Below are 15,366 nucleotides of genomic sequence, written 5' to 3'. Positions count from 1 at the left end.
GCAAGATGTCGGTTCACGTTGCACTTGAACTTCTGCATGTCAGTACAGTTAGGGAAGCAGGAACCTGGAATGGAATTCCAGAGTCTAGCGGTTCTGGGGAAGAAACTACTGGAGTAGAAAGATCTTTTACATCTAGGGATCTCTACTGCGTGGGGGTGGGATTTAGCTGCCTGTCGGGTTTGTCGAGGGTGTCTACGTCGTGGGGGCACAAGTGTCTGCAGTTCATCAGAGCATTCACCATTAAAATACTTTTTAGAACAGGCAGCTGTTTCAATCAGTAAAGGAAGAATGTTTGTAAATTAAAGCAATTTAAATATTTTGTCCCAATTCAGAGATCTATTACTCAAGATGGATTTTCCCCTACATTAAAAATTGGCCTTATGTCCAACATTGCCCTCGTGGGGAAGCAAGTAAATAGAGATCGAAATAGAATGTAATCAGATGTTTATTTTGTGTCACCCAGAGTAACATGTATGCTAGGTTGTGTTAGAAATGTTTACTTCTTACAAAAAAAAAAAAAAAAATGACCTTTTCATCTCCAACTCTGCTTTACTGGGTAGGCAAGTACATTTTTGGTTCTACTTGCGTTTTTTTTTTTTTTTTTTAATCGATTTTGAAACGATGTGAAAATAATATCTAAACTGAAAAGAGTAGACCGAATAATTTAAATAATTCATATTATTTCTGGACAAGATTCACACAGGAGTTGGTTGGTTGTTTTTGTTTTATGGCATATCAACCCTTTTCGGGTTATTTAATGCTGAATCCAAAGATTTTGAAGAAATCTTTTTTTTAATAGAATATATTTGTTTTCACGTCGGTTTCTATTTAACACATAATTGGGACCCTAACAGGTACTACCACTCCGGGTCAGAGTGGACCTGGGAGCAATGGTAATTAAAGGGTGGCTCCACACTCCCCAAAGCCCACAAGCTGGGGCCCTCACCACTGGATATAGCTTAAGGTCATATCCAGGGCCCCCATTGAGGGACTTTTACCCTCTGCAGCGGGGCAGTCGGCGTATTCTAATGCCCCACCGACAGGGCCACACACAGGAGTTAAAATCTTTTAGCATTGTACTACTTCAATTAAAGGTATTAGGCACACACACACACACATATAATACAAAAATTTAAAACTGTAAATTAAAATTTACAATTAAATTTATTATTCAACAGAATACTCCAAAAATAATTTTCAAAGTCCTTATTCTGGATTTCCAAAGAATGCCACTCTTGCTATTCTTATCATAGGACAGTAAGAAATTAGCAAATTATATTTGTAGCAAAGCTAGAATTTGCTGGTTGAGATGAACAACAATTTATGATATTTAGTCATAAATTCGAAGAAAAATTTTTAATATATATATATATATATATATATATATATATATATATATACACGTATATGAAACAATTGAAAACAAAAAAAAAGCAGGAATAACATTTTAGTGTGGGTAATGACTCCCTCATTGGTAATTTTTATTTGGTTGGGATCAATTCATTGATATATAAATATATATATTTATGTATTAATGAATTAATCTCAACAAAAAAAGCTCAAGACAAACAATTTACAGTTTTAAATTCCTTTTATTTTCCCCTATAAGCAGCTCTACTTTCTATTGTGTCTGTATTGAGCTTTTTTATTTGGTTGGGATTAATTCATTAAGATATAAATATTAATATTTATATTAAATTGAAGTTTACCTCTGATTATAATGGGTAAACATTTACATTTATTTTCAGCTGTATCGATTGTTATATATATATATATATATATATATATATATATATATATATTTTTTTTTCTCTGATACTTATGCACTTATTGCCCCGTGATATTTTTTAAATACAATTTTCAAGTTTTATTATATTTTTTATTAAATTGTTCGGTGAAAGTACAGAATAGTTATGAAACACCTTCCACTCCCCATGTTAAGAATGGGTTTCTAAATAATCACATTATTTCTGCATACATAAAGTGTATAACTACTTTTTTTCATATTTGCCCATTTTTACTAATTTCAATTTTAATTCGTAATTTCCTTTGTTTAATTTCTTACAATATTATAAAATATATTTTTTGTAGATATTTATCTAAAAAGGAGGTAGAAACGAACAATTCCTACTTGCAGTAATGATGCAACAAAATTTGCAGATCCACCTTCTCTATTAAATACAACAGAACCGCCTACTTTCCGTCAAGTGATTTGATATGGCTATTATATAGAGAATTCTCACCCAACTTTAAATGCATGCGCTCTTTCACAATTAATGGCAAATATAGGAATTTGGAACCCAGCTAATCCACATTTGCCTCTATCAACTGAATTGTGGATTGTGCATAAATTGCAGAACACATGCTTTTAAAAAGTTAAGCAAATAAATACATAAAATAAAATATCTAAAGTTGCCAAAAATGTCCTGATAAAAATAAAATAAAAAAAAATAAAAAAATTGACATTTCATCTTATTCGTATGAATTGACAATTGCAATAACAATAAAAATGTTAAAAGCAGGAAAGAAAATTGTCAGACAAAGCACATAGCTTCTGTTTGATAGGACAGGTACAGACTAAGTTTATTCTTGTATCTTATTTTCTCTTGTTTTTATTTTTTTTTTTAATGTTGATATCATACACATCTTAAATTTAATGAATTTAATATTTCAATATTTAAATATTTGCATTTTATGTAAAGCAATGGGAAAAGCAACCCTTGCAATTTTTATTTTTACGTGAAATATGATGAGAGCAGATTACAATTAACATTTTTCAAAATGTACACTTCAGATTCCTCTGGATTGGTTGGTTGGTTGGTTGTTTGTTTTACGGCATATCAACCCTTTTCGGGTTATTTAATGCCGAATCCAAAGATTCGGAAGAAAAAATTTTTAATAGAACAGATTTGTTGTTTTCAAGTCAGTTTCTATTTAACCCATAGTTGGAACCCTAACAAGTACTACCATTCCGGGTCAGAGTGGACTTGGGAGCAATGGTAATTAAAGAGTGGCTCCACACTCCCCAAAGCCCGCAAGCTGGGGCCTCACTACTGGATATAGTTTAAGGTCATATCCAGGACCGATTCCGCTGGAAGAGCGAGAGTATTTGAAGGACCAAAGAAATAAAGTAGGACCAAAAGACAATTTTTCCACTTGGACCTATCGATAAAACTAGCATGACAAAAATCTAAAAAGTTAATTGTGTTAGGAGAAAGGCAAGATGATTCATCTCCTATTGTTTCAACAGTCCATGACCAAAATATCATTCTTCCACAATCAGAAAATACGATGAAACTGACGAAAATTTGGAGCTAGAGGAAGATTGTAAGAGTATGGCTTGATAAAAATCTCTCGCTATGCAGTTGAACTAATCAGGAGTGATTAGTCATCAAATTTAGGTGCAGATCTTGCAAATGCTTTTCTACTACATCTGCAGGCTGTGGGGCCTTCTAAAGCCACATATTGATTTAAAGAATAAATCCAAAATTGACAAAAATAATTCCAATCAAAAGCATAATCCAAAAATTAAAACTCTTGTCTGCATTGGTGTAGATGGAAAACATGATAAAGACATTTTATTTTACAAAGAAATTGTGGATGAAAATGGATACAAAAATTGCAGATAAGCTAAGGGTCAAGAACATCATTTGACATTCACAAAAGAGATGGAATGTGGTAGTAAGGGAAAGTATTTCACACACAGAGTGATACCTACTGTTGGAGCAACTGGTGTTCTAGCAGATGAAGTTTCAATCTTTTACAACAATATAACAGTGTAGATACACTAATGGCTGTGCTTTTAGATAACACAAAAGCACAAATACTGGATGTAAAACAGGACTAGTTACATCTTTAGAGAATAAACTAAATAGGAAAATACATACCATTGGTTGCTCCCTATTACAAAATGAGCTTTCTTTTAAGGTATTATTTAAATCCAGTGACGGAACTGCACAAAGCCCAACGTCATTCACTAGTCAACTCAGAAAATTGTGTGGCAACAATTACCATAATTTGCCTCAAGTTGAGTTTTTATCAAAAAGTAGCGAGTTAGATTCCACATTCAAGTGTTTTCCTTAAGATTTCAACATTACCATCTATTGTATAATCTCAGTCTTCCCTTTGATTCCGATTTCTTCTAGTCTTTTATCAATGTTCTTTAGGACTGTTCCTAGTGCTCTTACAGTTATTGGTATCATATTGATTTTCTTTATGTTCCCTATTCTTTTTTCAGTTCTCTGCAAGTTTGGCATTATTATTAACTAGCATTATTATTATTAACTAGTAGATCGCTCAGTGTTGCCTGATCATAAAATACGCATATATATTATATATCAATTCGTACAGAAACACATGTGCATGCAAGTAATAAATTTTTTCTAAACAGTTCACTTTTTGTAAGTAAAGAAAAAATACTCGAGCTGAGAACGAAACAAAAATCTAAAGAATGCGAATCAAGTATGATAATCATTAGGTCAGCTTGATGCTATCTTTAAGAAGTGTTTTCAAACCTACTTATTCTTAACATAAGGAATCTGTCATGTGAACCATTCACGCATGCACATCCATGAAACAGCTGACAAACAGATACAACTCAGATGATCTCCCTATTATCACCACCACGTACTAATATTTCAATTTCGATCCCTTAACAACTCTTTTTCCGGATGAAAACCGATTAAAACGTTTTCCACACGTCCAAATTTCAAGCCTGTAGATCAAAAATTTGTTGAGTATATAGGTTGAGAATTGTCCACGCATACACACTCACTTTTATAGATATATAGATTATGACATAATAATTATTATTGGTCAAGGATGAAAAATTGTTTGATTTTATTTTTCAAACTTTTTAGATGAGGCTGTTGTATTGTTTGTGTTCATCTTTGATTTTCTTTTCACAACGTTTCAGCTGATGTAGTTTCTGACTTTCGTTGCATTTTGTCAAACTCGGGAATTTGTAAGAGAGTCTTCTGTAGATTAAACTGTCAGAAAATGCACCGTCAACCTTGCACATGACATCGTTCCCTCCTCCTACTTCATGTTCTTGTAAGGAAAGAAGGGCTTTTAGGGCAATAATTTGTTACCCTTTGTGACCATGCGGTGTCAAATAAAAATTTTTTTTTTTTTTTTCGTCGGTTGAGTCTAAGCGAGCAATGTTTTAACTCTGTTGGTTATCTGTCATCATTTCTTATGAACTGGCTTTAAATGAAAAACAGAACTGCTTGATAACCATTTGCTGTAGTTAGGCTGGAAGCATTGTTCTACAAATGAACAAGTGAAGCATCCATGGTCCCCCATGAGTGCAAAGTGAACGAGGCATAAACAAAATGACCAAGTTCAGCATTTGCCCCCCCCTCCTGCAGTTACCCCCAAAATTCCCCAGAGGACGTCAAATCCTCGTGAAAATGAACAAACGGTGCACTTTTAAGCTTTAACATATGTAAATTTGAGTTCTGCATCATGCAAAACTGCTAAATAGACACACACAGAAAATTTGGAACAAATATGGTAAAATAGTCCCAAAAATGGGGTGTTTTTATTAGCCCTAACGTAGCCCCTGGGGCACACCCAAGAGTTATCACGAAGTATAGACAAACAAAATTATATAGAAATCAGTTACAACTTTTCAGAAAGTTTTATAAAAATCCAAGGCATCAATTTTTTTAATAAGCACAAAAGTATCAATTTTAACCATTTGAATACAAAAGGTACCCCTAGTGGGGGCAACCGGAGTTTTCCCGGAAAATCTGTTCTGTTGCTTTTTTTACTCGTAACATATTTAATGTTTGTACAAAATTTCAAAAAGTTCCAAGGCATAGTTATTGAGAAAAGTGCAAACAGACGAACGGACAAGGGTGAATTTACAGATTCAGCCTCCTTTTGTCGGAGGAGCAAAAAAATCATCTTTAAAACCAATATTTCATAAGATACTGGGTGTTGCAATCTCTAGCCTAAGCTAAATAAACACGGTTGTGTGATTTAGCAGTCGTCTCATACAACCAATATATGATAAATTTATTAAAATTCACTCCAATTTTGTACTTTTTCTTATCTGACGGTCGCTTTATACACCAAAATATATGGTATACCTGATTATGGCTGATGGAGTAAGAACAGTCAAGGGTTCAGTTCAAAATTCCCTATAAATTTCAGAGTTCGACAAGACTCACCTGAAGAAGATCGGAAGTTACATTGATTGAAACGTTGTGAGAATAACATCCAAGATAACACCAGTCAAATTAATAATACAAATTTAATTTTATTATTTTATCGTCTACCATACATTTTCTCGCCATAAAAATGTAATAATTCAAATATGTGTTGTTTTTTTTGTTTTTTTTACAAATTAGTATGTATGAAATGTCTAAGTAATTTTCCTAAGGAGTTGCGGATATCTGTTGCATGGAGAGAAACGATTTCAGAATAAGACGATTGATGCAATGCAAGTCTTAAAGACATGAATATCGAACCTAGACTTTTTTGTTTTTATTTTGCTTCAGTCAAAGTTCTCAGAAATCAAGGGGCCCACAACCTGGGGCTAACACTTGAAGTCTATATGAGAAACATAGATATTCGAATGTTCCATTTAAGTTCTTTTTCTCTCAAACACTGAGTTAGTAAAGAAATGTAGAACATAATTTTTCTCTCCCTAATTAACCATTTTCATACGTTGTAGTATATCTTTCATTTTGGTCTCTTGGTTTACTGGATTCCAGGACAAGAATTTATCTAGTCTGGTGGAGTATCCAGCTTCATGCTATTACTTGAGGTAACATCACTTGGAGAAGGTGCACCATTCCTCGTAAAGGTTAATGTGGGTTAGCCATAGTGAGGAGATATTTGGGTAGTGAATACTATGTGATTTGGAATATTTGTTCAGGGTTTACTTCTATGGAAAAAAGTATCCTCATGCCACGTTGTTCTGACAAAACCCTGTACAGAGAAACCTTAGACATTCAAGGATAGTGTCTAGTAGGCATTCAAGTTTCCCCCCCCCCCTAGACAGTATAGATAAATGTGTGTGGAACAAGAGATAGTTTGGTTATCTAAAAAAAATGGATGAAATTTTTTGAGTTCGATGCAGAACAGTTGAGATAAAGGGTCAGTTGGCAGGGGAAAGGTAACGAACATGTGAAGAAAAGATAATGATGCTTTTCAGAGAAAGATGGATATATAAAGACCTTGTGAAAGAGATCAGTTTGGAAGTCAATTTCTAAAGGCCTCCGAACACACGTGAAATAGATTGAATATGATGAATTTATTGAATGATTTTTTTTTAAATAGTAATTGATGATATGACATTTTAATAATGGAAAAATAAATGTTTGAAAATCAGAATTTGGTTTGTGTAAGTTAATGTTTCTTTTTCATAAGACGAATTTCTTATGAAATGTTTGCAATTTTATAAAACTTTGTTTTGTGATTAGTTTTATTGGGTAAATGTTGAGGTGACATTTTAAAACTGGAAAATATTAATTTATTTGATCGGACGTGTAGAGTTATTTGAAACGAAAGCCGGATTTTCACATACGAGACTTTTTTTTTTTTTTTTTTTACAGATACTGATGAAACAAGCTGAGCATGCAAGGTCTCCTTCCACTAGTGAAAAATTTACTTTCGCCATGATTAATGTTTGTGCAAAATTTAAAAAAAATAAAAATAAAAAAAATGTCCAAGGCCCGGTTATTGAAAAAAGTGCAAACAAACGAATGGATAAACGATTTGGGGGTTAATTTTACCCCTATAATGGCCCCTAGGGGGGTGAGGTGGAGGACAACCAGAGTTATCCTGGAAAATCAGTTCTGGCAAAAATTTACATTCCCCATGATTGTACAAAATTTAAAAAGAAAAAAAAAAATCCAAGGCATGATGATTGAGAAAAGTACGAACTTATTTTACATGATATCTATCAACTATTTCCACTATCTGTGTGTGTGTCTATCTATCCTCTCTCTTTCAGTAGTCAATGGTAATAGAGAAAGGAAAGAATAAACAGATTGGAATAGTCCACTGTAAATAGAAAAAGGTGTACCATCAATTTATTAGCATTATTAACGTTTGTCTGATTAGAGAAAGGAGATATAATAAGCAAAAATATACTAATTTTGAATTATATCTATATTTATATTAAACTGGCTTTGCAAACTCAATTTTCCTGAAAAAAATCTAACCTGAATACAATAGATGACTCAACAGGTAACACGTTTACCTAGCATACACACATCTATATTATATTTCTCTTTGTCTGTCTGTTCCACTTTTCTCAAAAACTACTAAACTGATCTGGCAGAAATTTTGTAGAGGCCATGGTTGTGATAAAGTGCAGCAAACTAAGTATTATCGTATCTGATGCAGAGTTATGGATTAATAGGGATTAATATTTAATAAAAAATAAGCACAGATTTAACCATATACAATTATCGATTTGGCATAAAGCACACATTCTAAATTAACAGGCTGAAAAGTTTGATATATATATATATTTGAATATATATATATATATCTTATTGTTGATGGGCAATCCATGCTGATGATGGGTGATACTCAGAAACATGTACCACTGGATATATTTTATGCACCTAAAAATATTTATATCGCTAAAAATAATAAATCATTGTGTGTGTGTGTGTGTGTGTGTATATATATATATATATATATATATATATATATATATATATATATATATATACACAAATTGAAATAAATATATAAACGTTTACTCTCTAGGTTAATAAAACTTTAGTTAAATATTTCTTATTTAAATTGCTACTAGTTCTATTATGTCTTCATTAGAACATTAGGTCGACATTTACCTTTGCATACACTGTCTTTCTCAACAGGCTTTCTAGAAACAATTCTCCCTCTCTCATATATACCACAATCAGCCGGCCACCGAGGTGTGACCGACAGACGTGTTATAGTAAATGTCTTAAAGCGGTCTCATGAAGACATGAAGATGGGCCAGTCATTAGGGTCTGTGTAGTAAGAAGAAAATCATACCTGAGATGTTGGTTTTGGGTGTGGCTCCTTTCCTTTCTCAAGATGATCTCTTCACCCTGGTGGCATTCTGGTAGGAATCTTCATTTCTTTGTCCTCAGGGCCGCCTTTTGACTTAAGACATTTATGAAGGCATTCATGGCAGACACAAGAAAAATGACACGCGACACAATTGTAATATACAAAGGTATAACTAACTATTTTATTTTACATTAGAGATACAATATATATTACAAAAAAAACAATTTACAATTAATTTTTACAATAGGCTTTTCAAAGCTAACTAACCTACCCTAACTAGTGTTGAGGGAGGGGGTGGCCCCCCCTCATTTACGGAGAGACAGTCTATGCGTCCTCACATCATGGTGGTCGTGCAGGAAAGAGACAGAAAGATAGCAAGGGGATTATGGGAAGGGGTTTCTTTGTATCTCTACGCTCATGGACAATTTACCACCCGTCCATGCTGCAGAGTGTGTTAGAAACAGTGGCACAAGGAAATAGTGCCACATCCCTCCCTATGCTATCCGAAATTTATGAGTATTCATAAATTTCAGAAGTCCCTAATTTTCCGTGAATGGTGCGTCAACCGGCCGTCAGCAATCAATGTCCCCATGCTCTACGTTCCATCAGGAACTCAGTGAAGCAAGTTATTTTTTCCACCAGGCTCCTGGTAGACTGGTATACTGCTTCAAATACCAGAGAGGGTAATCATCCTCGCCCTCCATCGAGGCAATGACCTCATGATTTCAGTTACTGGATTTACACTTTCTTAAGCAACCAGTATAATATTTTTTTAACAAAGCCGGATTTTACGTGAGTTCATCACGCCGACCTATACGTATTTCACTAAGCCGGATTGTACGTGAGTTTATCACGCCGACCTATACGTATTTCACTAAGCCGGATTCTACGTGAGTTTATCACGCCGACCTATACGTATTTCACTAAGCCGGATTCTACGTGAGTTTATCACGCCGACCTATACGTATTTCACTAAGCCGGATTCTACGTGAGTTTATCACGCCGACCTATACGTATTTGACTAAGCCGGATTTTATGTGAGTCTATCACGCCGACCTATACGTTTTTTAATTTAGTCTGCATAACATTATTTCCGTAACTGGATTTACGCTCCCTTCAGCAACCAGTATAATGTATTTTAACCAAGTCGGAGTTACGTGACCTCATCACGCCGACCTATATGTATTCCAAGTTATTACTTCAGTTACTGGACTTACGCTCTCTTCAGCAACCAGTATAATGTATTTTAGATAAGTCGGGGTTACGTGACCTCATCACGCCGACCTATATGGATTTAGTAAAACCTTGGTCTTCAGAGGTTCTAATCCAATTAATTCTGTTAGAGCAAGGAGTCTGCCGCCGAGCGACCAATAAAAACTATCCACCACGGAATATTTATTAATTATATAAAGAATTAACTAAGAAGGGCACTCAGCCTTCATGAGTTAGAATACTCAATTAGGGGGAAAAAAAATTCCAAAAATAAACAATTCAGAAACCTGGTATACATTAAATCAATGAAATAGGGTGTTAACAATTTTTTTTCTTAAAAAGAAAACATTTTTAAAAAATCATTTCAGAGCACCTCGGTCACAATTAGAATTTGTTTACACAATGCAAACGCATTTCAGATATTACATTCATAATTAACTTTTTCCCAAATTTCAGGGTACATTTAAAAAGTATATGTATTTTTTCAAAACTTGATTTACAAAAGATCATTAAAATTTAATTCCAAAATTTAAAAATTATTTAAAGTATTTTGGTTCATCGTTAAAATCAATTTATGTTAGTTAACTTCTTTCCAAAGTAATTCATTTATTACTTTAAAAACAATCTTCTCAAAAGGTCATAAACTTCGAATAGACCCATTTTTCGTAATACAGTTCAAAAATTATTCTAAACATTTGGTTCATTATTAAAATTAATCTTCCGAAAAGATCATAAAAAATTCATTTTGAATCAATTCACCCTTCACAATGAGATTCAGAAACATCCCAAATTTTTCATTTCGTAATTATTATTTTTAAAATTCAGTGTACATTTAAAGTTATTTAATTGATTCTTAAAAATCATTTCTTCTTTTAGACCATTATCCAGGTCATTTCGAATTCAGAAACATTTCACGTTAATTAACTTTATTTTCCAAAGTAATTATTTTATCATTTAAAAGCAATTCTTTTCCTAAACTCACTCACAAGGATTATTTCGAATTAATAAACTCCCGCCACACCTGGGAGTCACATTAGTTAACGACCAGTTCTGTATAGTTAACAGCTCGAAAAAATTAAAGTTTCAATTAAAGAGAGATCTTTCTAGACTGAGGAAATCTTTTTTTTTCTTAATAATTAATTCAATTTTACGTATATACTCCTCAGTCAATATTTCAGGGACCCCTATCATACGGTCCAATTTCAAATAAACCTTCAATTAAAGAATTTGCTCGAATAATTCTTCCTTAAAATCATCTAGAGTTCAGGAAAATCTCTTTCGTTAGTCAAACAATATTTCCTTAGAAATTATTAAAAATTCAGAGAATATTCGAAATGTAATAGCGTAATTTTTTTTCTTTAAGAAAAACTATGAACATTTCAGAGAACTCTTAAAAAATTAACGTAATCATGTAACAGTTGGCTTTTCCAAACACTCGAAGACTTCAAACAAGTACTTTAAGTGCTGTTTGAATAATCGTCTTAGTTTTTATTTTTAATAAAAACCAATTGAAGACATCATTTAATGTAATTTAACGAAGCATAAATAATTTTGTTCTTTAAACTTGGTAGAAAAATTTAAAAAAAACTCCAAGTTAATTCGTTATTATATGCCCTCCTGCAATCAGCCATGGGGGTTTAGCTATACAATCATTAAAACGCAAGAGTAGAGAAAGAGACTGAGGGGGGAAAGAAGGGGATAGAGACAGAGTGATGCCATTACACACCCTACGACCCTGGTGATATCATTACGTAATAACAAAAAAACTCTTCGACTTTAAAAGTCACTCTCTCGTCCCCAAAAAAGCTTGCAGAGGGTGAAAGAATGGTAGACAACACGAGAGGTGGTGAAAGAGAGGAAGAGAAACAGAGGCAGGTCGCATTGTTCCACCACCCATCCCTTAACAACCTCACAAACACCATGACGAGGTCATCTTAGCTTATCTTTCCCATGTGCGGCCATTGTTTTAAAAAATGAGTGACAGGTAGACATTAAACATTTCCACGAGTTTAAAAAAAAATAAAATAGAAAAAATCTTGTTTTTATCAATTTTGTAAGGCGCTCACACAAAGAAAACTTCGTATTATGTAATCTAAATTTTTAGCGATAATATTTTTTCTTTCCCTTCTTTTCTTTTTTTAACAGACAAAAAAAAATAAATAAAAAACATTATCAAATCAAAAAGTCCCCTTATGTTTCAGCGTAAATTGGTACCTAACATCAACTGTTCATGGAATAAAATGTAATGTAAAAGTTCTATTTTTTCAAATCTGAATCTAACACTTGCAAAGTCAAAAGAATTTTTTTAAAAAGTCCTATATTTTTATAAACCTGAAATAAAGATCAGATAAAAAATGTTAGGTATCCTTTATTTTCTTTCCTTTTTTTTTTCTTTTTTAAATTTATTTTTCGAGCTTCGTATTTGAAGGATTTTTTTTCTTTTTTTTTTTTTATGTAATAACAAGATGCATAGATATACACACATATCGATATATATCCGGAGAGAGACAGAAAGAGAGAAAGCGTGAGAGAGAAAGAGACATTGCATATTCTAGAGACACTTTTTTCTCGTCTCTGTTTTTTTTTTTTTTTTTTTTTTGTGTGTGGGACACATTTCTTACTTTTTTTTTCGAAGGGTTACTTTCAATACTCTTTTTTTTTTAAATCGATCCTTTGTAAACTGTTTTTTTTTTGTAGGTGCAAGACAATTTTTTGTTCAGGTTCTGAATTTTCTTTTTGAGTGCGTTTTTTTTTTTTTTTTTTTTTGTGCGCGTGTGTACTGGTCTGCCATTTTTTTTTAATTTTGCCAGAAATAATAGTTTTTTCCGTTTTTAAAGACCGTGGACCATTTTTTTCATTCGATTCGTCTAGTGGTCGTTATTTTTGGTTGTGCCGTGGGTTTAAGGGTCGAAATTATTTCCATGCTGGGAAACAATATGTTCTGGTCATAGTGCATCATTTATACTGCGACAGTGCGACACAGATGCGACGAGATCCGTCTGGTAATTAACCAGGGTCAATCCTGCGTCTTAAGGCAACCATTTATACCACAATCAGCCGGCCACCGAGGTGTGACCGACAGACGTGTTATAGTAAATGTCTTAAAGCGGTCTCATGAAGACATGAAGATGGGCCAGTCATTAGGGTCTGTGTAGTAAGAAGAAAATCATACCTGAGATGTTGGTTTTGGGTGTGGCTCCTTTCCTTTCTCAAGATGATCTCTTCACCCTGGTGGCATTCTGGTAGGAATCTTCATTTCTTTGTCCTCAGGGCCGCCTTTTGACTTAAGACATTTATGAAGGCATTCATGGCAGACACAAGAAAAATGACACGCGACACAATTGTAATATACAAAGGTATAACTAACTATTTTATTTTACATTAGAGATACAATATATATTACAAAAAAAACAATTTACAATTAATTTTTACAATAGGCTTTTCAAAGCTAACTAACCTACCCTAACTAGTGTTGAGGGAGGGGGTGGCCCCCCCTCATTTACGGAGAGACAGTCTATGCGTCCTCACATCATGGTGGTCGTGCAGGAAAGAGACAGAAAGATAGCAAGGGGATTATGGGAAGGGGTTTCTTTGTATCTCTACGCTCATGGACAATTTACCACCCGTCCATGCTGCAGAGTGTGTTAGAAACAGTGGCACAAGGAAATAGTGCCACACATATATATATATATATATATATATATATATATATATATATATATACTATCATTTCAGTCCGGCGTTGCCCGGGTGTTTGGAGATGTATGCTGAGCAAAAAAAAAAAAAAAAAAAAAAAAAAAAAAAAAAAAAAAAAAAAAAAAGAGTAAATTTTTTTTTTTAATTTGACCCCTATTATGACCCCTTAAAATTTATAGTTTCGGGCTCAAATCACTTTATTAAGTTAGATCCAGGTTCAAGGAACCTATATCTAAAATTTCAAGTGTCTAGACCCAAAATTGTCGGAGGAGTTTGGTAGAGTTCTTAAAGGTCAAATCGTTGAAATTTGACCCCTTAACAGCCAAATTTCTGGCTGACACCCGTCACATCGATTTTCCCAAATCTCAGTACCCGATATTTCAAATTTCGAGTCTATAGACTAAAAATTGACAGAGTTATTGCGTAGGGAAATGTACACAGACAGACAGACACAGACACGTTCACTTTTATATATATATATATATATATATATATATATATATATATATATATACACACGTGTGTGTGTAACTTTTTTTTTCATTTCTTTTTATAAATATTAATCTTCATTTTGTGAAGGTCAACATTATAAAGAAAGGTAAAAAAAAATTTTTTTTGAATTATATCATTCTTTTGTTTGTTTTTTAGCCGATGGGAATTGCATACATAAACTGATTTCTCTATTATAAATAACGTACAGATCTGTAAGTAAACATGGAAGAAAGAGGGGGGGAGGGAGGGAGTGAGAAAAGAGAGGATGAGAGTCTCCACAATGGATTCATCCAAATTTGGAACCTGACAAGAATGCAATGCAAAAAAATAAAAATAAAGGCAGGAGCTTATGCTAAGAATTAGAAATTCTATCTTACCAAGTTTCAACAGGCGGCACTGAATTGATTAAATTTTAATATTAGAGCATCAGGAGAGTCAGGAGGTCTAGTCAGAATTTAGAATAGTAAATTTTATTTTTTTCTTCAGTTATTTCAAAATGAAGGATTGAAACTGGTTTCATGCCAGTAAATGCCTTTGTTTCTAATTGAAAGTAGGGTGGGGTTACTAAATATAGAATTACAATATAATCTACTATATTAGCGGAACTAATTTCTAACAGTAAAAACTTATGATACTAAATGTGAATCTTTATGAATTTACAATTAAAAAACAAACAAAAAACAAACCCGTAATGGGAACAAAATATCTGGTTTGGGTTTGACTACCCAGAATTTGGTTTCTCAATTTAAAAAGTTATTATCTCTTAATAACAATGCTGATACTGTTGAATCACTTGAGATTCTACAGAATCTGTGTTTATTCCAGATGATAGACATCTAAGTCAGTTTTTATGTCTAGCGATTAAACAGCTGATAATTTGCAAGTGAAATTGTTGTGCCACCTACTCAGAATATATATATTGTTGGAGACGTACCCCTACAA

The 15,366-nt window shown here is 33.2% G+C and overlaps 1 protein-coding gene and 1 long non-coding RNA gene across 2 annotated transcripts in view; both read right to left on the bottom strand.

Annotated features, from left to right (window-relative positions):
- Window positions 1-15,366, bottom strand: part of LOC145295999 (exostosin-1b-like) — a 361,235-nt gene that overhangs the window by 30,141 nt on the left and 315,728 nt on the right. The gene's annotated exons all lie outside the window — the stretch shown is intronic.
- On the bottom strand, window positions 9,176-13,952 carry LOC145295998 (uncharacterized). Its single transcript, XR_013869934.1, has 2 exons — window positions 10,309-13,952; window positions 9,176-9,884 (listed from the first exon to the last, which is right to left on the bottom strand). It is a non-coding gene; the product is annotated as an uncharacterized LOC145295998 (long non-coding RNA).

Source organism: Euprymna scolopes, chromosome 16 (assembly GCF_053919585.1).
Source record: "Euprymna scolopes isolate OS-2025 chromosome 16, ASM5391958v1, whole genome shotgun sequence".
Taxonomy (NCBI): Eukaryota; Metazoa; Mollusca; class Cephalopoda; order Sepiida; family Sepiolidae; genus Euprymna; species Euprymna scolopes.
The sequence above is the reverse complement of the archived record's forward strand: the minus strand, read 5'-3'. Positions and strand labels throughout refer to the sequence as shown.